Source organism: Neltuma alba, unplaced genomic scaffold (genome assembly GCF_004799145.2).
Source record: "Neltuma alba isolate B1F8T4 unplaced genomic scaffold, ASM479914v2 tig00012410_pilon, whole genome shotgun sequence".
NCBI lineage: Eukaryota > Viridiplantae > Streptophyta > Magnoliopsida > Fabales > Fabaceae > Neltuma > Neltuma alba.
In genome coordinates this window covers 203,257-226,776 of record NW_021636902.1, presented here as the reverse complement: position 1 = coordinate 226,776, position 23,520 = coordinate 203,257, and the positions used below count along the sequence as shown (strand labels likewise).

The 23,520-nt window shown below is 32.2% G+C and overlaps 1 pseudogene; it reads left to right on the top strand.

Moving 5' to 3' along the window:
* Positions 1-1,968: 1,968 nt before the first annotated feature.
* LOC114726910 (cystinosin homolog) lies at positions 1,969-7,067 on the top strand (annotated as a pseudogene).
* The last annotated feature ends 16,453 nt before the right edge of the window (positions 7,068-23,520 follow it).

Below are 23,520 nucleotides of genomic sequence, written 5' to 3'. Positions count from 1 at the left end.
GCAAGCTTTGAAGATATTTTAGGTACATAAAATTATCTCTTTTCATCAAACTTTCTTCATAAATATTTCATATATATTTTATGCTTCCTAATAGTAGTATTATCATAGTGATTAAGAAAATTTTGAGACTTGTATATGATATAAGTATTGAGTTTTGACAAAAGATGACTATAGAAATTTAGAAATAAATAAGTTGTTAATTTTAATCGGTTTAGATTTCTCTATTTGTTAGTTTTAGTATTTAAATTAGTTTATTTAGTTGAAAATCTGTTATGTATGAGATATACCATATTTTTACCGATTAAATTTAAGTTAAATAATTTATTTGGGTTGTTTGATATATTATTGAGGTTTTAATCGATTTAGTTTTATTTATTGGGTGACTGGAGGTTTTAAAATAATTATTGTAGCTAAAAAGTTTATTATTTATGGAAATATATATATGGTAGTTATACCATTAAAGTTTTGACTATATTATTTAGTTATAAATATTTGAAGTATTATTGAATTTTTGATAGTGTGATTTTGAGGTTTAAACTTAAATGAAGATTTTTAGGATTTAGAACATAATAATTTTATATTTGGAAATTGTTGAAAATCCTTTTTATTAAGATAAATAATTTGGAGATGGTAAATAAATAATTTGGGGTTGTTAGAAATTTTAAGTTGTTTCTAAAATACTTAATAATTTTTGAGTTATGAGAGTTGCGGAAATTTAGAGTAAAAATTTAAATAATATAGAGAAGTTTAATTAATTAATTAATTAATTTATATTAATATGTGGTTATATTAATTGTGTAGATTAATTATTGGTTGAGCAAAGGATTGACCTTGTGGTAATCCTTAGTATTGCTTTGGCGAGAGGTAACCACTTTCCACTTGTTATGTGCTAATATGTGTTTGTGAGTATTTTGCTATTTTTAGAATAATGTTTGATATTTAAAACTTGAGTAGATATGTTATATCTTTTGAGTTATGAAAATTGTCTTGTGGGATTTTTGGAATTGTGATTGAGAAGTTTGGAAAAGATATATGATTTATATCTTATGGATTATACTGAGAAAAGATTGAGACATTTTTATTATATTGTGAATGATGGTTGTTATTTGGATTTTGGATTGAGTCCTATCCTACCACGTGGTAAGGCCGCCATTGGTGCACATTGGTTGGCTTCTTCTTTCGTCCCCCATAGTGAGGGATAGGCCTTTGTGGCTTCTTATTCGTCCCCCAGAGTGAGGGATAGGCCCATATGTTTGATTGATCCCCCAGAGTGAGGGATAGACTTATGTGGCTTGTGTGTTGGCCCCCATAGTGAGGGTTTGGATGATTGAAATTATATTTCTATGGATATATCTATAGTTCTCGAGAATTAATAACTGTCCCACTTGACACCTCACGAGCACGTGTTAGTATGTATGATGAGTTGGAAAGTTGGTTACTGAGGCATTTGTCTCACCCTGTGGTTTAACATTTTCAGGCGATAGTTCCGGTGGTGGCCTATCAGGGAAGGCTCCGGAGGCATAGTGTGCTGTTATAGCTTGTATAGCCTCCCTGCTTTTGTTCTATGTGCTGACTTGTTATATATTGCCACATAGGGCTCATCTACTATCATGTTGTAAAATAATACTCTTAATTACTACTATCTGGTATGATAGGGTAGTGAGGAGGCCCGAGACATTTTAGACTCTGCATGTAACGCTCCTTCGAAAGTGTTGACTTTTGACTAATGAGCTCTATAGTTTATATTAAACTGATTTATCAGTTCGTATGTTTGAAAATATCAGTTTGGTTTGGGCTAATGGTTGGATGATATTTCTGGACTTTGGAAGTCCAAGGCCCAAGGTAACGATCAATGTTACTCTTATTATAAGTTTATTTCTTTTAACCATGATAGCGATTTTAAAATTTTAAGGTTTCTTCTTTTCTATCATGGTTGATCGTTTGAATAAATTGAAAATTTTGATCTAAATGGGTTTTAAAAGAACGGTTGTCACAGAAGTAATAACCACTCTGAAGATTCATGTTATCATTGTGGGGGCAATGGTCATTGGTCACATACATCTCGTACACCTAAGCATTTGGTTGACCTTTATCAAGAATCACTTAAAAATAAAAGTAAAGGCAACGACAAATTGCCAAGGGTAGAAGACAATTTTGTTGGTAAAGAGGGTGATTCTGATTATGGCAACACGGATGTCACTCATTTGGATGTTACTGATTTCTTTGTTGATCCTAATGAAAAGATTAATCACCTGATTGGTGATGGGAATGTGCAACAATAATTTACTTTAGTGGAGTTAAATTTCTATGACTTAGTTTTTTTTTTTCCTTTTTCATCTTCTTTATAAAGTTTCTACTTTCAATGTTGTTATTTTTCCAAGTTTATAAAATTATAAGTATTTTCCTTTTATTAATTTTGTTTTTTCCCCCTTCCCCTCTATTGACTATGTTCCTTGTAACGACGAATAGCTCCTATTGATGTCAATCATGAAGATTTATGTCTTGTTGATAGTGCAACAACTTATACAATACTTTGAAATAAAAAGTATTTCTCTTCTTTGGTGATGCAAGAAGCCAACATTTAGATTGTATCTGGAAGTGCAAAATTGATTGAATGCTCTGGAAGAGCCAATATATTGTTACCTGGAGGAACAATATTATACATTGATAGTGCATTTTACTCAACTAAGTCTAAAAGAAATTTGTTAAGTTTCAAGGATATCCACAAGAATGGATATCATTTTGAAACAACAATTGAGGAAAATCAAAAATATCTTGCTATTACAAAGTCAACCTCTAGTAAAAAATGCACACTAGAAAGATTGCCCGCATTTTCTTCTGGCTTGTACTACACAATTATTAGTGCAATTGAAGTACATATCATTATAAACCAGAAGTTTATAAATGATAACAAATTTAATGTTTGGCATGACCGGTTAGGCCATCTCGGGACAATTATGATACAAAAAATAATTGAGAATTCATGTAGACATTCATTGATAAGTCAACAAATACCACAATCCAATGTTTTCTCATGTAATGCATATTCCAAGGGAAAATTAATTGTTCGGCCATCACTAGGAAAACTAGAAAGTGAGCCTCTCACTTTTCTAGAATGCATATGGGGAGATATTGTGGACTGATACACCCACCATGCAGATCATTTCGATATTTTATGGTTCTGATTGATATATCAACAAGATGGTCACATGTCTATTTATGATCTTCGCATGACCTAGTATTTGCAAGATTATTAGCTCAATTAATCAAACTAAGAGCACATTTCCCTGATTTTCCCATCAAGAAAATATGTCTTGATAATGCTAGTGAACTTACTTCACAAGCTTTCAATGATCATGGTATGTCCCTTGGGATTGATGTTGAACATCTTGTGGCTCATGTGTACACACAAAATGGACTTGCAAAATCATTGATCAAATGTTTACAATTAATTGTGAGACCAGTACTTATGAGATCAAATCTCCCAATTTTTGCTTGGGGACATGCACTTTTACATGCAGCAATGTTAATTCACATCAAGCCAACAAGTTATCTCAAGTCCTTCCTTTTACAATTGGTTTTTGGTTAGGAACCCAATATTTCCCATCTATGAACCTTTAGATGTGCTGTATATGTTCCAATTACTCCCCCACAACGTACCAAGATAGGTCCTCAGAGAAGGATGGGAATATATGTTTGATATGAATCTCCTGCTATAATGAAGTATCTAGAATCGTCAACAGGGGATTTGTTCACAACTCGATTTGTCGATTGTCATTTTGATGAGTTGGTTTTGCCAACAATAAGGGGAGAAAATAAGTTGAAAAAGGACATTAGCTAGAAAGAATTATTACTATCTCATCTTGATCCTCGCACAAAAGAATATGAACTGGAAGTTCAAAAGATAGTCAATTTACAAAGTTTAGCTAACCAATTACCAGATGCATTTACTAACCCGAAGAGAGTAACAAAGTCATATATTCTAGCTATTAATGCTCCTATTAAAATTGATGTCCTTGATGGACAACCAATTGTGAATGATTCTAAAGCACGCATAAAGCATGGCAGGCCCATTGGTTCCAAAGATAAAAATTCTCAAAAGAAAAAAAGAGCTAAAAGTATAGATGGCCTAGTCGAGAATAATTTAGAAAAGTTAGCAACTCCAGAAGAGTCATTAGACAATGCTAATATCCCAATTCTAAAAGAAAGTCAAGTACCTAAAATATGTGAAAATGATGAGATCTCAATTAATTATGTTATGAATGGGATACGATAGGACCGAAGTGAAGTCGATGTCAATGATATTTTCTCTTATAATGTAGCACTTGATGTGATGAATGATAATGAGGATCATGAACCAAATCAATTAGTGAATATAAATAAAGAAAGGATTGGCCAAAATGGAAAGATGCGATTGAGGCAGAATTAAAATCGCTACAAAAGCAAAATGTTTTTGGACCATTAGTCCTTACACCTGAAGATGTAAAACCAATTGGATATAAATGGGCTTTTGTGCGAAAGAGAAATGAAAAGGGTGAAATCACAAGATACAAGGCCCAACGTGTTGCCCAAGGGTTTACATAAACACCTGGTATCGATTTTGAAGAAACTTATTCACCAGTAGTAGATGCAACTACTTTTTGATACTTGATTAGCCTCATAGTAAATGAAGGGCTCACTTTGCATCTAATGGATATTGTTACAACCTATCTGTATGACTTACTTGACAATGACATTTATATAAGTTGCATTATATATTTATTCTTTTTAACCAATATTAACTAACTTTTTGAATTGTATAATTTAGTTGACCTAAGTTTTTTTCAATTTAGTCACTTGATGCTTATGTTTTGATCCGAAAGGAGCATCACATTAATTGCTCCCTATTTTGTTGAATTTATTATCACTTTATTATCATTTAATAGATAGTTTGTATCACTTTGGTCCCATCATTTATACAGAAAAGTTTTGGTTCTAAATATAAGTTATTTTTGGTATATTTAATACTTATTTTTTTAATTTTCACCTTATTTAATTCTCATTAAAAAGAGAAAAAGAAACGAGAGATATGAGAATGTGATTTGTAAAGGTAAAAGAAGGATAAAACTTTAATAAGGATGTGTTACAAGTGAATCATATGTCAAGGACCAAAGTAGTAATACTCCCTCTAGTCCAAATATAAGTCATTTTAACCAATTTATTACTATCAAAAAGTGGTAATTAATTCATTAAATGTGTTTCAAATTGAAATTTTTTCCAACTTATCCATATTAAATGAGGTTGCAAAAAAAATAGAAAAACACAGTCACATTTAAATATTAATTGCAATAATAAAATTGACAAATAAGCATTAATTATAAGTCACTTGTAACTCTTACATGCTAAGGAATCCATTAAATTGATGCAATTTTCTAAATTTTCCCTTATTAAATTTTTTCTCTCTTGAGATATTTACAAATCGTCCTCACCTTTGTTCTCTTTCTCTACATCCAACAAAAATTAAATAGAAAAAACTGAAAAATGAACATTAATAATCTTGTAAGTAACTGATATTTTATACTAATTTTTCCCCTACAAATGGCTATATAACTGGCGTGGTATGACTTTTATTACCATTAATCAAATTTGAATTGGAGTAGTTAGTTCCATAGCTGTCACAGTTTATTCTAGTAGCTGGAGCCAATTCCTACCGGTAAGTTTCTTGCTCCAAACAAAAATATCAATAGAAGAAAGTCCTTTACTGCTATAAAAATAGGTGGTAGAGAATTAGCAACAAATTTTAGCTTTTGGTCCTTAGTCATCTTGAATTTTCACAGGATATGAAGTTTTTTAATAAATATTTTAAAAAATAGAATAGTATGAAATTATTGGCATTCGGCCGTGTAAAACATATTTTTATCTTTATAAACTTTGCAAAATAGATATTTTTCTCATGACAAGAACATAAAATGGATAAACAAAAAAATATATTTAATATATGTATATAGTTATTTCTTTATAATAATTGTAATTTTAAATTTTTTTACTCTTTATTAAAGCGTGGAAATCAAAAGTGTCAAAACTAGCTTGTGGTATTGTCGCAGTTGCTTGGTCAGTTGTTGCAATATATATGCTTCTTCATTGCTTTGTCTAAACATTATTGGTTCTCGCTTCTCTCTCAATATCAAGGTATGTTATATATGCTTTCTTCCTTTCACAATGGTATGTTATACATAGATTAAATGAATGATATGATGAAGCATGCATATAGATTTGGAATTTATTTCCTTTTACAATTGTATGTTATACAATTTTCCAATGGCATTCAAGTTTGTATGACCATTATAAAATATATTCTCCAGGTGAGGATTTATTTTATTTTATATTCAACTTTAGTTTTTGGAATTTATATTACAAGAAATACAGTTTACAAAGCCTTCTTGGGAGAAACATATTTATACTTTCAATTGATCAAAAATTCAAAATAAATAACCTGCTAAGGGGGTGTTTTTTTTTCCTTTTAGAAAAATGGTTTTAATTTGCTCCGTTTGAAAATTGTTCTTCGTTTAATTTGTTTAGTTGGCATACTATTATATGTCATTAATGACATCCCCATTGAGGTTCTATTATTGCAGGCTGTGATGAACTTCATGAGAAAAAGTACAGAAGGTTGTAGCATTGGTAATATTCTGTTGGATTTTTCTGGAGGCATAGGAAACTATGTTCAAATGGTCATGCAATCCATGGATCAAGGTTTGTCACAATACTTACAAAATTCTAATAAGGTAAAACTTATACTGACAAAATTTCAAATCTCATCAGGTTCTTGGGCGAACTAATCTGGAAATATAGGAAAAGTAATGATATATCTGGTATGGATATATAATTCTCTTACCTCAACATATATGGAAATGACAAAAGTGAAGTGTAAATATGATACAATTTGATGATGTCAGGTTTATACTATTTTTGACATCCTGTTCATGATCCAACATTATCTTCTATATCGGCACAAGAAAGGCTCCAAGCATCCTCCTCAAGTTGAGAGTACCAAGTCTTCTGATACACCAATAGCACAGAATAGTTGATATCAAGTTGGAAATTAAAACCGATATAAAGAGCATTTTTTAGCTGATGTAAAAAGACTTTTTTGTATCAATAGATCCATCTTTGAATGAAATCATTCCCTAGAAGATTAATGTTTATAATGATCTCTAAGCTGTAAGAATTTAGAGCTTAAGTCCTTGGATTAAATTCTCCATTTCATAATAAGTTTGGGTTACAAGGTGAAGCCATATAATAGAATGAAAGGAAAAGTTCATATAATTTGCTGTAGCATTTCATATATTCTGCCGGTCCACTATATAAGCAAAAGTAACCAAATCTTGTAAATTAAAATATTACTTAAAATAACTTAAAAACAATAAGCGTGTGACAATGTAATTTTTTTTCCAAATAAACCCTTATTTATAAAGAGAGTAAGTGAGAGAGAATGTATGATATTTAATACTCATGTGGTTCTATTTATAATTAGACAAAGGGAAATAAGTTTTTTTTTATCTTATTTATAAGTCACATCATTAAATTTTTCTTATGGATATAAAATTTTATCCTTCATTTGTTATGTAGACTTTGTTCTCATGAGATATAACGCATATTAAATAAGGGTAAAGTTGAATTATTAAATTTTAAGACAAGTCAATGAGATTAAGGTTTTTTTTTTTTAAATTTTGGTGAAACATGTTGAAAGTAACTAATAAATAGGATCAGAAAAATTTAAAAAAAAACATATATTTAATAGGGGTAAAAATAGAAGGAATAGTTTAAAATTTCAGATAAAAAATATTGCTTATATTGAAGAGCAGTCCTATATGTACAAGATAATGTCATTTATATATAAGACCGAAGGAATCATCTCTTAATGTTCAAACTCTTGATTTATGATGAGACTCGATATATAAAAGAAAACTCTATAAGTTGTTCCCTCTCAGTCAATAAATTAAGAACACTTTCAGCTTTACTCTTCCATTTTATCTGCGTTCAAATATTAAAAATCAAACTTGACAAATTCCTAACTTTGTGCAAGCAAGTTGAGGTGTGGGTCGGTGACATTTACCACATTGGGTGTGCCATATATAGATGTCTGCAGGTCATAAGCTTGGCGGTTTTAAATTAATGTTAACTTGTTTGCTGATTCTTTGTGACTATACTTTGGTGAATATAGTCAAAGCAAAGCTCTTTGTCATGATACAAGTCAACTGATGTCTTTGCATTTGGAGAAAGAGATATAATTTTGTTAGTGATGAAATTAAATTAATTCAAAAAGTGCAGGGGCTTCTAAATTAAATTAAAGTAGCGATCAAAATTTGACTGATTTTAAAAAAAGAAACAATTCCGTACCGTTGGGTTTTTTCCCCCTTTGTTTGGGTAACACGTAGAATAATAAGTCTGTTTAGATTAGTGGTAGAAAAAGTAACTTATTGTCAATCTGATTTTAAAAAAGTGAGATTGGGTAATGTGATTATATTTGGATTGACTTTTATAAAAGTTAGGCTAAAGCATATTTTTGATCCTTTAACTTTATATAAGGTTTTATTTTGGTTCCTTAATTTTAAAGAGTAAACTTTTAGTTCTCTAACCCTAGAACCAGTAACAAAAAATGATGATATTGACCTCTTAAATATTGATAAAATATTACTAAATACTATAATATTAATTTTAATTTTCAAAACAACTATGATTATTATAAAAAATATCATTTAAAACAAAAAATATTAGGATTAAAAGCCTAAAAGTATACTTTTTAAAGTTAAGGAATTAAACTGAAACTTTACATAAAGTTAAAAGACCAAATGTATACTTGAGCCTAAAAGCTATACTACGAAAAAAAAATATTTTGTAGCGGTTAAAATAAGACATTTCTAACGGTTGTAACAGCAACAAATAAGATTTGTAGCGGTTACAAAAACCGCTAGAAAATCAAGCGCAAGAAAAAATTTCTAGCGGTTATAGCAACTGCAACACAATATGGTCAAAACGCCAGAAATTTTCTAGCGGTTAGCTAACCGCTAGAAAAATCTAATAGTAGGAGACGAAATTTCTAGTGGACAGAAACCGCTGGAAAAAGCAAAAAAATTTTGTAACAGTTATATAACCGCTAGAAAGTTCTGAACCAAATCAAATTTTTTCGGGAAATTAAATTTTTGAATTGGTGCCAAAAAATTTCTAACGGTTTGAACCGCTAGAAATTTGGCGCAATATTTAAATTTCACGAAAAATAAGATTTGTAGCGGTTAAAATAAGACATTTCTAACGGTTGTAACAGCAACAAATAAGATTTGTAGCGGTTACAAAAACCGCTAGAAAATCAAGCGCAAGAAAAAATTTCTAGCGGTTATAGCAACTGCAACACAATATGGTCAAAACGCCAGAAATTTTCTAGCGGTTAGCTAACCGCTAGAAAAATCTAATAGTAGGAGACGAAATTTCTAGTGGACAGAAACCGCTGGAAAAAGCAAAAAAATTTTGTAACAGTTATATAACCGCTAGAAAGTTCTGAACCAAATCAAATTTTTTCGGGAAATTAAATTTTTGAATTGGTGCCAAAAAATTTCTAGCGGTTTGAGCCGCTAGAAATTTGGCGCAAAATTTAAATTTCACGAAATTTGTCCCGCTATTTTTTTTATTTCTAGCAGTTTAGAACCGCTAGAAATGTTTTTCGAGGCACAAAAAAAAATTTTGATTTTTGATTATTAGAAAATATAATATTATAAATTTAAAAACCATTAAATAGATTATATTGGAGAATTTTTGTTAATTTGTATAATTAGTTATGTATTGCTTTTTATATATTTGAATTTTGTAATAAACAATATGTAATTAAATTATGAGTGTGTTAAAAGAAGTGAATTTAATTTAATAAGATAATTGAATTGAAGATTTAACAAGATAGTTGAATTGAAGATGAGATAGTTTGTAATATTGAACCTAAACTGTTATGTTGAGAAGTATTTGGATTAGTTGAGGAGGGTATAACAAGTGTGAAGAAGAAAAATCTGAAAGAAAAGGAAAAATAAATATGTTAGTAAATTATAAGTAAAGACAAATAAAAGGTATATAGACTTATAAAATAAAATTCACTTACCATATAGTGAAGAGAAAGAAACCATCATATGAGAGAGTAAGAAAAAAAGAGAGAATTATGAGGAAGAATAGGAGAGGAAAGAAAAGAGATGGGGTAAATGAATATAGAGGTGATATGATATTTATAAAGATTAGCAACACATTTGTAGCGGTTTTCTTATAGCATTTTGTGCATTTTGTAGCTGTTTGTCCGTTTTCTAGCATATAAGTAACCGCTAGTATTTGTAGCAGTGTAAATTTGTAGCAGTTAGCCAACCGCTACAAATTATAATTTTTTATTTTTTAAAAATACAAACCAATTTTAATTTATAAATATCTATTTGCAGGGGGAAATTTTTTTATTTTTTAAAAAACTAAACCAATTTTAATTTATACATATGTATTTATGGAAGGAAAATTTTTTTTAATAAAAAATTTTTTTGATGCTGCTATTCTTCATCATCATCTAGCCTAAAAGGACATATTTTAAAAAATTATGTTAGAATTATAATGTATTTTGAAGAAATTAGTAATTAGTAGTTAATTATTTAAATACTTTAAGAAAAGATGTATACCTGATAATTGGCAAATTATCGTTTTCTTGAGGAAAGAAGTCTTCAAAATTCGGGTGTTGGAAGGGTTTGCTGTCGTAAATAATGTCACCATCACCCATTTCATAAAGATCCTATGGCTTGAGGTAAACGGCCATATTCCAATCTTTATGTTTCTCATCCTCGACATAGTAAACCTGGTGTGCCCAGAAGCAAGGATATATGGCTCATCATCTTTAGATGCCCCCGTATGAATAAGTCTGGAGAAATTAACTGAGGTGATAACCAAGTGGTCAATAGCGAGTCCCCGTGAAGTTGTCGTATTTGCCCAGGAGCACTTGAACAGTGTCACTGTGAAAAGCTGGTAACTCAACTCAATAATGTCAATTAGCTTTCCATAGTAAGTGAGGCCTCCAAAGCGCATATCGCCATCACTGCTGCTAGCATAACATCTCATCCTGAATGTCCCGCAAACTCCAAAGTTTTGTGTGAGTAATCCTTGATCACATCCAACCGTACAGAACTTGAAGCCGTTGACATTATATGCGGTAAACCTTTGTGCATGGTCTAACGGACCGAGCGAAAGAGCTTTGAATTCATCTGTGTATGGGCTGTTGTCATTACGTATTCAACGTGTAAACCAACTGGGAAACTCTTTGTCGAATCTTTTATCAATGTCAGCAGAACGCGCAGGCCCCGTAGCTGACGCCTGAGGTAACTTCTAAACTCACTACAGTAAAGTGTAATTTGTTAGAAGAGTCAGTGAGAAACAAATAGAAAGTGTAAAAGCTAGTGAGCTTATATCGTATAATTACTGCTTGAAGGGTTCAACTTGGCTGCAATTTATCAAAACGTGTATGTGTGCCCGGAGTTTCTCTGTAGGAGTGAGTCTGAAGAATTCATATCCTCCAACTGGTTTCCCAACACATGGAAGGACCAAGAAGAGAATCATCTACGCGACGCGGGTGGTTAAAAGATGTCTCCATGTCATCAAAGTACCTTGAACAGAAAGTTAGGATCTCATCTTCGGAATAACCTTCTGCTATTGACCCCTCAGGTCACGCCTTATTCCTAACATATGATTTTAATTTTCCCAAGTACCTGCAAGTTAATATTGCATTAATAATTGCGAGCAAATGAAACAACAATGTGAAATTGAAAGAGGCGGGGATAAAAGATAATCTAGTATCTCTCTATAGGGTACATCCATCGATAGTGAACTGGGCCAGCAACCTTTGCTTCTCAAACAAGGTGGACAGTCAAGTGAACCATAACAGTGAAGAATGATGGAGGAAATATCATCTCCAAGTAACAAAGCGTAAGAATAATTTTATTTTGCAGCTGATCAAGCTATTCCGCTATCAAGACCTTCACACACAACTTCTTGAAAAATAAACACAATTCCACCAAAACCACTGATATATCGGAAGGAAGTGTGTTTTCAAAGCCAATGGAAGTAACTGTTGCATAAGAACATGGGAGTCATGACTTTTTAACCCAGTAACCTTTTGAGCCTGCAAATTGATACATCTTGAGATGTTGCTAGAATATCCATCTGGTACTTTTATGTTCTTCAGCGTCGAGAGGAAGATATCCTTGTTTTGCTTCGTCAAGGTGAATTTAGCTGGTTAAAACTTATCATTTTCATCAGGCCAAGCCTCTTCACGAATTCCCCAGGCCCGTAAATCTTTTCTAGCTACCAGATGGTCTTTGGACTTTCCAACTTCGTTGAGTAATATATATAGCACATTATCGCACACATTTTTTTCAATGTGCATAACATCCAAACTGTGTCGTAGCAAATTAGATTCCCAATAAGGGAGAGTGAAAAATATGCTTCTCTTCTGCCATTGCATAGATTGCGTATCAGATGTCCCACGAGATCGTCGTCCTAATCGTTTAGGATCCAGACTCTTACCAAACTCGACGTTAACATCTAACTGCCACAAAATATCCATACGAGACAAAGTAATAGGAGGATCTCTCTTCTCCTGTTTCCCATCAAAGCAAATCTGTTGCAAGTCTGTGCTTGGAATCGAGGAACCGTCGATGTCCTATGAAGCACCACTTGCGACTGTGTGGAAGGCGACATGGCACAGAATCAAAATTGCACTTAGGACAGGCCAACCCAGTATGCACGTTCCAGCCAGACAAAGTTCCCAAACCGGAAAAATCACTTATTGTCCACATCAAGGCTGCACGGAGATTGAATAGTCGCTTGTCATATGAGTCATATGCCTCAACACCATTCATCCACAGGTCGATCAATTCGTGTATCAATGGTTGCAGGTATACGTCTATATCATTTCCTAGTGCTTTCTTGCCAGTAATGATCATGGAAAGCAAAAAGGAGCTTTGCTTCATGCACATCCAAGGTGGTAGATTGTATGGAATTAACACTACCGGCCAGATACTGTAACTTGTGCTCATGTTTCTGAAGGGATTGAAACCATCGGTTGCCAACACAAGACGTACATTTCTAGGATCACTGGCAAAGTCTGGAAATTTCACATCAAATGCTTTCCATGCCTCCGAATCTCGTGGGTGCCTTAACCCGCCATTTGAAATTTTCCTCAGTCGTATGCCACCTTATGTGTTGAGCCATTTTTGATGACATATACATTATTTGCAATCGTGGTTTCAAAGGAAAGTATCTAAGAAAATAATGCATTAAAAATTTCAAATACCGAATATTTAAAGACTGAACAAGTAAAACATCATAATCAATTGTATTGAGAATTTCAAATATCGAATATTTAGAGACGGAAGAAGTAGCACATTGTAATAAATTGTACCTGAGAATTTTGGCTGGTTTCTTCTTTTGCTTTTTCCCTTTTCGTATCGACTTATAGCGTGATGTAACATCCCTTTTTTTTTTGTTTATTTATGTGTTTGGGGACTTAGTACAGGCAGTGCTATATATATATATATATAGATTATTATAAAATAAAAGAGAAAGGAAACAATATTTTTAGATGTACAGGTTAAATAGAAAATAAGAGTCTGAAATAATTAAAGAGAGCTATGTATAAATATTTAAAGATAAATAAAAGGAGGATAAAATATTTAAAAATATTATATTTAGGAAAGAATGGTTTAAATTTTAAATTACCATATCTGATAGGATTTTGATAATAATAAGAATAATAAGTAAGATCAGATGAGATATAGAAATATAAGATTATATGAAGAAAAAAAATTTAAATTTGAATTTTATAAGTTTTAGGGATACATATTAGAAACCTAAAACCTACTCCTACTCCCATCTAATATCCTTATCACCCGCCACACTCCCAAAAACCCTTCTATTTTCTTACTTCCTTTAAATTCATTCACGTTGCCACAAGCTCTGGACAGCTTTTGGGAGATCTCACGCAGGTGTGAACTTGCTCCTTCTCTTATTCTCTTTTATTGATTTCCTCTCTCCCATGGTCTTTCCCTCACGTCTCTCTCTCTCTCTTTTTTGTTTGGTGTCTAATCACCCTTCCTCACGTCAAAAGCATCTCACGCACATGGTCACATATAGATACATATATTAGTAGGTAGAGGGGAGTGGTTGAAGTAATAGTCACATACACATGCCACACATACATACACACACACATATGAATTGGTAGGTACAGAGGAGTAGCATGCACTTGAATAAACAAATTAAATAAATTTTTGATGGTGATATACTTGAATTAAAAGTAATAATGTCTAGATCTGTTGTGAAAGTTTGAGTGAACTCCGTTATTTTGGTCTTCAGTATTTTCTTTGGTCTTGGATAATTTCTTTCTTCAACCCACAGTTATAGGTACCTACACAATATGAGACTAGTTTAATTTAGAATATGAAGGCTTAAGAAATTCTAAGGAGACCGCAAGACTTTCATATAATTAATTATCATAGTGAGCTAAATAAATTATAATGGAATATGAATCTAGAAGAAGCTATATGTTTCCATGGGGTAATATTAAGGCTTTAGGATAGTTTTAAAGAAATTAGGTTTTAATAGTTCAAAATTGTACATTAATATTATACATGTGATTTTTGTAGCCTCTTACGGAGAACATTGATTGTTTGGAAAATTGCTATTTGAATCCTTGTGGCTAAAGGATAACAGGTAACGTGAATTCTATTCATCTTACTTACCGGTGACTCCTACGAGTTCCTTTCAAAGCATGAAAATTTATGAGGATGATTTGATTATCGTTTTACAAAAAGATTTTTTAGGAATTATGGCGACCTTTTATAGATTTTAAATTTGCCTTATGGGCCTTTATTTTGTTGAAGAGGAAATTCTTGTTGAAACTTTAGGAACTGGATGAGAAGACCATGTTTGCCATAGTGAGTGGTCCATCTTAGAATTATTTATTTACTATTTATCATTTATTATTTATTAATTATTATTATTTTTGTTATCTATGTTGGTTGTGGAAACTTATATGGTGCTGTGGCAAACCATACTGAATGAGCATGAAATTGTGAAATATCATCTTGTGTGTTACAGTTGAGAATGTCAGATATAAATTGAATAGCTATGGATGTGAATATGATAAATTACTATGAATTGTGATTGGATAATATTCTGGGGAGGAGATTGTGCAAAAGCATATGATATTGTGACCACGTGGTAGGCCGCCATATGGCGCTCTATGGCTGGCCCATATTACCAGGGCAATAACCCTGGGCTTGCGACCCTCCAGAGGTATCCCAGGGTAGTAACCCTTTCTGGAGGAACCCATGGCCCTTGTGTGCTCTGCCGACTTTGGCCGGTCCGCATCACACTTGTGGGAAGCTTGTGAGAGTCAGTTATGACGTGGGTAGCAATTAGCCCATGGGTTCAGTCGCAGTTATAAGGAGGTTATAAGGTGGAACTAGAAATTTAATATATTGTGATAATGTGACAATTATGCTGTATTTTATTTAGTTTGAATATTATGACCTAATGTGATCTTGAATGATATGCCTGTCTATGTGCTATTCATATGCTATTGGTAACTATTGATTTTGAACTGTTAGTCCTACCTGGCATCTCGTAAAGGTACTGGTAGGTAAAGTGGGTAGAATTTATATTACTGAGACAGTGGTCTCATTCCCTTACTTCATCAATTTCAGGTGAGAGCAGCAGGGGAGATGCAGTGGGGAAGGCACTGTAAGTGTGAGGTCACTTACACTAGTGACTGCGCTTCGATTCTAGAATTTATGTTTGGTTTACGTTTAATTGCCACCTAGGAGCCATGATGTTCTTTAGACTGTTAGTGGCTTATTTTGGACTTGTTATTACTACTAGAGTGTTTTGCTTCTTTAGCTATGGATATTTTTATTGATTGCTTTAAGGGCCTTAGAGCCACAACTGAACATTGCAGCAATTGTATCTGAATAAGTGGATCATTTAGTGATGCTTTTCTTGTGATTTATTTTATATAATGTCTATGTTAACCAGGTGTGTTGGGGATTTAAATAACCACGTTAGGGATTAAGCCCCTTTTTTTCCCTAACATGGTTAAGGTGAAGTAGTAAGTATGATATTTTTTATAACCATGATATGTGCTTGGGTATGGTATTTCTTTTTATATATCATGGTTATTTAGCGAACTAAAACGAAAGTTAAGATTCTTCTTTTATGTACCTTAGTAAACACGCATGTGCTACTTGTATGTTTAAGTATGGCATAGTTTTATGTGGGATATTACACGTGACATCTTGCATCTCGTACAAATCTCCTTGTTTGCATCATCTCCCCAGTATAACATACAGTCGTTTGGACATGCATTTATCTTCTTATAGTTCAAGCCAAGTTTATTAATAATCTTCTTTGCTTCATAAAAAGATGGAGGGAATTCAGCTTGGGGGAAAGCATCTCCCAGTAATTCCAACAACATGGACATCGCCTTGTCAGTCATACCACACAAGCATTTGATATGATACAGCCTCACCAAGAATGACAACTTTGAATACTTTGTGCACCCAGAATAAAGAGGCTTGTCAGCTTCGCTCATGAGGTCAAAAAATTCCCGAGCAGTTTTGTTTCTAAGAAACTCCAGTTGAGGCCCCTTGACTTCATCTTCGTTGGGATTCGGGCTTTTGTGAACACCAAAAGCATCACGCATAGCATCACTCATGACATCGGCTTCATCCACTCGAACTCCCATCTGTGAAACTACTGGAACTGACTCAGCTACCATATCTGGCCATTCCCCATGTAGTTGCCAAAATACGTACTCTCGCGGGAAGGGCTTAAAGATCAAGTGTTCTCTAACAATATCTCTGGGATGCCATTTCTTGAAATTACATTTAGGACATGGACACTGAATCTTACTATTTACGGTGGCATTGGCAAAAGCAAAATCTAAAAAATAGCTTAGACCAGCTAGGTATTGCGGAGACGATTGGTGTAAGTTGGTCCACGACTGATCCATCACTAATATTGCTCAAATTTCATGAACATATGATACAGGAAGCTCAAAGAGAAGTTAAAATGAATTTCAGTTGAAGTGTTTTAGCTTATAAAGGAGGCTGCCAATGGTTATGTAATAGTCAATCTTTTGTAGCGGTTACTAACCGCTAGAAATTTCTAGAGGTTTCGACAGACAGAAATTTTTGTAGCGGTTCATAACCGCTAGAAAATCCACGCCATGATGAATTTTGAATGTGACAATGGTTATACAATTTCTAGTGGTTTAGAACCACTACAAAATTTCTTGATTTTCTAGCGGTTTATAACCGCTAGAAACTCAAATTTGTCTTGAATTTTCTAGCAATCCTAGAATCGCTAGAATTAATATAATATATTAAAAAATTAAATATTCAAAAAATATTTTAAATACTTCGCAATACATTATTAACATTTTTAGTATAATGTATAAATTAATACTTGATATAAACAAAATTATTAACAAATTATTAATATTTATAATAAAAATTAAATTAATAAATTCTATGATTTGTTAAATTAAATGCATATTTCAAGAATAAATTTTAATGTCAAAAGAATATATGTTTAAAGGTTTTATTAAGTAATTAATAAATTATAGAAATATTTTAATTATACAAATAAATAATTAATAAATTTAATTAATAAATTAATAAATAATTATAGAAATAAATTGTAGAAATATTTTAATTAATTAACATGTTTTAACATGTTTAATAAATTTTAATGTTTATATAGTAATAAATTAATAAATATTTTAATGTTAATTAATACTTGACATAAATAAAATTATAGAAATAAATAATTAAAGTAAACAAATAAACATGAAATTTAAATAAATATCTAAATAGAATATAAAATCATAAAATCAAAATTCAAATAAAATCCTATACAATGAAAACAGAGGAAATCAGTGGTGAGGGGCAGAAGCAGCATCATCGTGATCGTCCTCCGCTAGATCCTCCTGCTGGGGGTGGGCAGGCTGTTGAACGTACAGGGGCTGGACTAGCTGATGGGGGGCAGGGGCAGGACTGGTGGCAGGCGTATGTCGGGGATCTCAGGAATCAGGATGTTTGAAGCCATACTGATCATCACATCATGCATAGTCGTAGTAGCTGCCTTGAACTGGTCAAGCTGCAACTGGAATTGAGCATCACGCTCATGCAACTGACGATCACGCTCCTCGATCTTGGCCTCTACCCTGGCCTTGATGCTGGCCTCCAACTCTTGTCTGAGCTCCTCTCGTAACTCCTTTAAGGATGAGGAACCTGGCCGCTTCCCTCTCGCACTCGCCTGAGAGCTCCCCGCAGTATATGAAGGGCCAATGCCACCTGAGCAGGGCAACCTAGTCGGTGTAGGTCTAAGTCCGACCCCGCTAACTTGACCAGGGTGATGCACCCAGCCACGACCTGCTAAAAGTGAGGCGGTGGGATCCAAAGCAAACCCCTGAGACTCACGCAGCTCGGTATCGACCTGAGTCATTTGTGCTTATGAAAATTAATATAAAGAGGCTAATTAGTATGGAATGATATTTATACTGTGATATTATATTAATATTTAATTTATTACTTACCGCTATCTCCTCAACCTCATCTGACGCACGCCGGTCTCAAGGTCTATACAAAATCGGCCACATCTCGCCATAAATGGGCGTGTATCCCCGCTCCTGCTATGTCTTTTCCTTCTGTAAATGAAATGAAAGAAATAATTAGTTACAAATTAAATACATATACATATTTAACAAATTTATTTTAAGTACTCACAATCTCGTCATTAGTGATTGCAAAGCTTCTGGATCCAACCCTATGACGTATCGTCTGATGCTTGACGCTCCCAGCATTTCTCGCAGAAAGAGCCTAAAGCAAAATGTAAAAAAATTAAATTAAATTAGTCAAATTGGACAAAAAATAAAGAAATTATAATTAATACAATATTATCATACCATCTGGTCAGTCGACATCCTAAAATAGACGTAACTGGTCCAGTCTTGTTCCAAGACTCTACCAAGTACATCTACCAGTATCTCCTGCAGGAGCCTCGTCCCGTCACCTTTCTTCTTCCTCCACAGGTCGGTCCTCTTGTTCTTCCATCCCACTCCAAGCCTCTTGATCGTGTCGGCCCTCAACTCCTCCCCCAATATAAATTTACTCTGTGATTAAAACAATAAATTAAGTAAATAACAAATTATTTTCAAACAATAAAGTAATTTAAATAAAAAATATATATCAATTTAACTACTTTAAAAATATTATAAATAACAAATAAATTAAATAAATAAAAAATTACAATCAAACAATTAAATAATTTGAAAACAAAATATATAATCATTTATTTAAATTAAAAAATTATAAATAATAATTTTATATTACCTTCATCATTTCCCCACCTTGCTGCTTCTTCTCTAAGGTAATCTTCTTTCAGTCCTGCACGTAGATGGGGAACAGCGTCCACTACTGACCAAGGAGGCGCACGTACTTGTTGTACAACTGGTTACCTTTCTTCGTCAGTTGGCCCAACTCATTTAGCGACACAACCACCCATCAGCTCATCATCATAGACAGCTCTCTGGTTGTTAGCCTCCTATAGGACTTGTTCCTCTCAGAGTCTGCAAAATTTAATTAAGAAATAAATTATATATCAATGAATTAAAACAATTTCTATATAAATTAATTAGTTGTCAAATTTAAAAAAGTTAAATAAATACTTACCCTCAAATTCCACCTCAAAACCAGCCTAACGTCTGGGAGCAAGACGTTGCTCAGCATAGGGATTCTCATTCCCCTGAACCTGCTCCTCCTCCTCGTCCTCAGTAGCATCTGCATCAGCTAAGGTTGTTCATCCCCAGTAAAATGAGCCTCCTCAGTCCGCTCGATATCGTCCTGCTCCCTAAAGCTGAGAATATCCTCCTCGCTGAGATCGTAGTCATGAATGCTAGGAAATGGCTCACCAGCATCATGACCACCATCACGACGATCCTCACTCGGCCTTGCCCTCTCAGGATCAACTAGCGTCTTCTCTCGCCGATGACTCGTCCTAATAACAATAAATAATAATTATTTATAAATAAAATAAAAAGAGAAATTATTTATAAACAAAAATATAATAAATTAAATAAAAAATAAGAATATAAATTATTTATAAATAAATTACTATTTCTACTTGAAAATAAGGATCTGCAACTGAATCCGAACTCAGATATGTTTCGTGGAGAGAATTCGGCAGAGCTTCGCTTCACAAACGAATGAAACAATGAAAATGACTGTGGGGGTATATATAGGCAGAGAATTTCTAGTGGTTTTACCAAAAACCACTAGAAATGTCTAACGGTTAGCCGCCGCATTTAGAGCACCTCAGGAACATACAAACTTTCTAGCAGTTTTGCGTTAACCGCTAGAAATTTCTAGTGGTTTTTCCGACAACCGCTAGAAACTGCTAACGGTTATGAAAACAACCTTGGGAAAAATTAAATATTTTCTAGCAGTTTTTGTCAAAACCACTAGAAAGTTCATGATTTACTAGTGATTGATCGAACCGCTAGAAAATTGGCCGACTCATTGCATTCTCTAACGGTTTCGTTATACAAACCGCTAGAAAGTAAACGCTAGAATTTTGGCGCCAAGTTCACGCCAAAACCTGGGAAGACTTCTAGCTGTGATTTTCTAGTAGTTGGCAAATAACCGCTAGAAAATTGTCAAAGCAATGCTAATTTCTAGCGGTTTGTCTTTAAACCGCTAGAAATAGGTAAATTTGTGGTGGTTTGGTTGAACCGCTAGAAATTTCCACTGCTAACTTGCTATTTTCTTGCAGTGCTAATTTGTAAAGTAGAAAAGTTGTTTGGATTGTGATTGGATAAATAAGTTTTCCTTGTAAAATGATCAAAATAGGCATGACTTTTATTAAATAATAAAAAATGATTAAAAATATGAATTTAAAAATATAGTAATTTTAAATTATTATAATACAAAGAAGTTATATTTAATAAATAAAATATATTTAAATTACAAATCATAGTAGTGTGAAATTTTTTTTAACTAAATAATATTACATAATTAATTGAATGATGTACTCTACAAAATTTATGTAGATATAAAATAAAAATATTATAAAAATTTTGTTAAAAATTATTTTTTATTTAAAAAAGCATTAGAAATAAATAAGTAAAAATTGATTGAAAAGCACAAGAAATATGTAGTGAAAAGTATAAGAACAACATAGACATAGGGATAAAAATGTCTTTTGATTTTAAAAAGTGCTTTTGCATAAGACATAACTATAAAAATTATCTCATAAATTAAATGACTTTTTAGGTAAAATGACTTATAACCAAAAATAATGTCAAACATGATAATAAAATTCAATCTAACTTTTGCTCCGAAAAAGTTATTTTTACCCTCGCTAATCACTTGACCAAACAGACCCATTGTTATCAGTATCATTTATTGTCTTTTTGGTGGGCATAGAGTTTCTAGTGCCCAGATTATGCGTGGTCCTTATTAATGAGTATTGATTCTCTCTGGACGGTGATAGATTTCTAATGTCAACACAAGCATAGAATTCCTTTTCATTGGAGATAAAATAATTTTAGGAAAAATTAGCGAGAAGAACCTAGACAAGATAATATTTGTTAGAAAGGGTCATAAAAATTATAATTATTCAAAAGTACTATATATTAACATATAAAATTAAATTTACTAAGTTATCCCTAACCACGCCTCCTTAATTTCCTCTCGCATGTCCTATTCCTCTCTTATGTTTATAAATTGAAACTAATACCAATTTATAAGTTTTATTAAAGTAAACAGAATTTCTCTCAAATTTTACAAGCTTAAATATTTATTGTATTATTCAGTTAGTACAAAATTAGAATTTTATTTTTAAAATCAACAGAAATTTCGATTGAAATCAAAAGTCATCTAATTTTAGCAAAGCTTGAGATTCTTTTATAATTATATATGTTAAAAAAATTACGTATGTCCAGAAACTAAAAAGAAATCAAAGTAATTTTAAATAAATCAAAGAAAGTTTGAATAATTTATTTTTATTTTATAAGAAATTTATGTGAACTTTAAATGTTAAAAATACATAAGTTTAATTTTTTGTTTTTTAATGAAAGGAATTTCAATTTCATTAATGTAAGTCTGGATTATTTATCTAAATAGGTTATACCGACCCTAAACTAGATGGGATGGGCAGCCACTAATTGACCTCTCTTTTTTCATCCCTATGTAAAGCTGTTAATTCTTTTTTTTTTTTAACCTGAATATTAATTCATATTTATCTAAAAACATTAGATGGAGTATTTCAATTTGGCACGTGGATATTTGGAAACACCCAAAATTTTTTACATTTTATTATAAAACTTTTTCACATATTTATTTCATTCAATACAAAAATACTTACAATAATATAGTGGGGAAAAAAACAAGAAGTTAGTTGAATACTAAGGGTTAATATAATTTTTGATTCTTTAAGTTTGTCTCTCTTTAATTTTAATCTCTCAAATTTGTTTTTATTTAAAATATTAGTCTATATAATTGAATAAAAATTTAGACTATTTTATTATTTAAAGGACTAAAACCTATAACTTAAAATGTAAAACATCAAAATCAAAATAAGAATAATTTTAAGGGATCAAAGATTATAATAATATTATATTAACCCGAGCGTTAAATTCTAATCGAGCGTGGCGCATTATAAAATGAAGTAAAGAAAAATGTGAAAGTAGGGGCATGAAGAGAGATGGAGAAGTGGGCAGACTCCCAACGGCGCACCATGACCGGCATCAATGTCCCACGTGGTTTCATAAACTAAATGCTAATCAATGTGATTCCACCAACTCCTATTGTTTTGTTTTTTTAGCCGGTGCTTCTATGGCTATAACACAATCATTAAAAGCATCTTGTTCCTTTGTCGTCTAGTTTTCGTTTTTGCAAGAAGCGCCGTTTCCATAAGAAATGAAAATTTTCATTTATTATCTTTATGTGATAAAGTTTTGCGGATTATTTCTCATATACTTTCGTTACAAATAAGAGTATACGTATCTTATATGTGAATGGCTAGTTTGCCTTAAGGGGAACGTCACTTGCCACGCCCCCTTGATATGTATGAATCTCTTATTTTAAAACTCTCTCATCCTTGTAAGAAGTAAAACTGTAAAATTGAAACATTATCATTAATTATCTCATCGATCTCTTATATTTTAAACCAAATTTTTTAATTTTAGAAAACTTCTATTTTGGACACTTTTTTCTTTACATGCCCATATATAGCATGTTATGTTTGGGCTAATTTGTTTAAATTTTTTTAATTAAAAATTCACTTATTTTTCCCCCAAGAGAATCACTTTAAAATTTTTTATCATATTTGTTAAACTTTTAAAAGTAATCGGAATTTGAAAGAAGAATAAATTATAAGAGAACCTTGATAACAATATGTATGGAGATACACAAA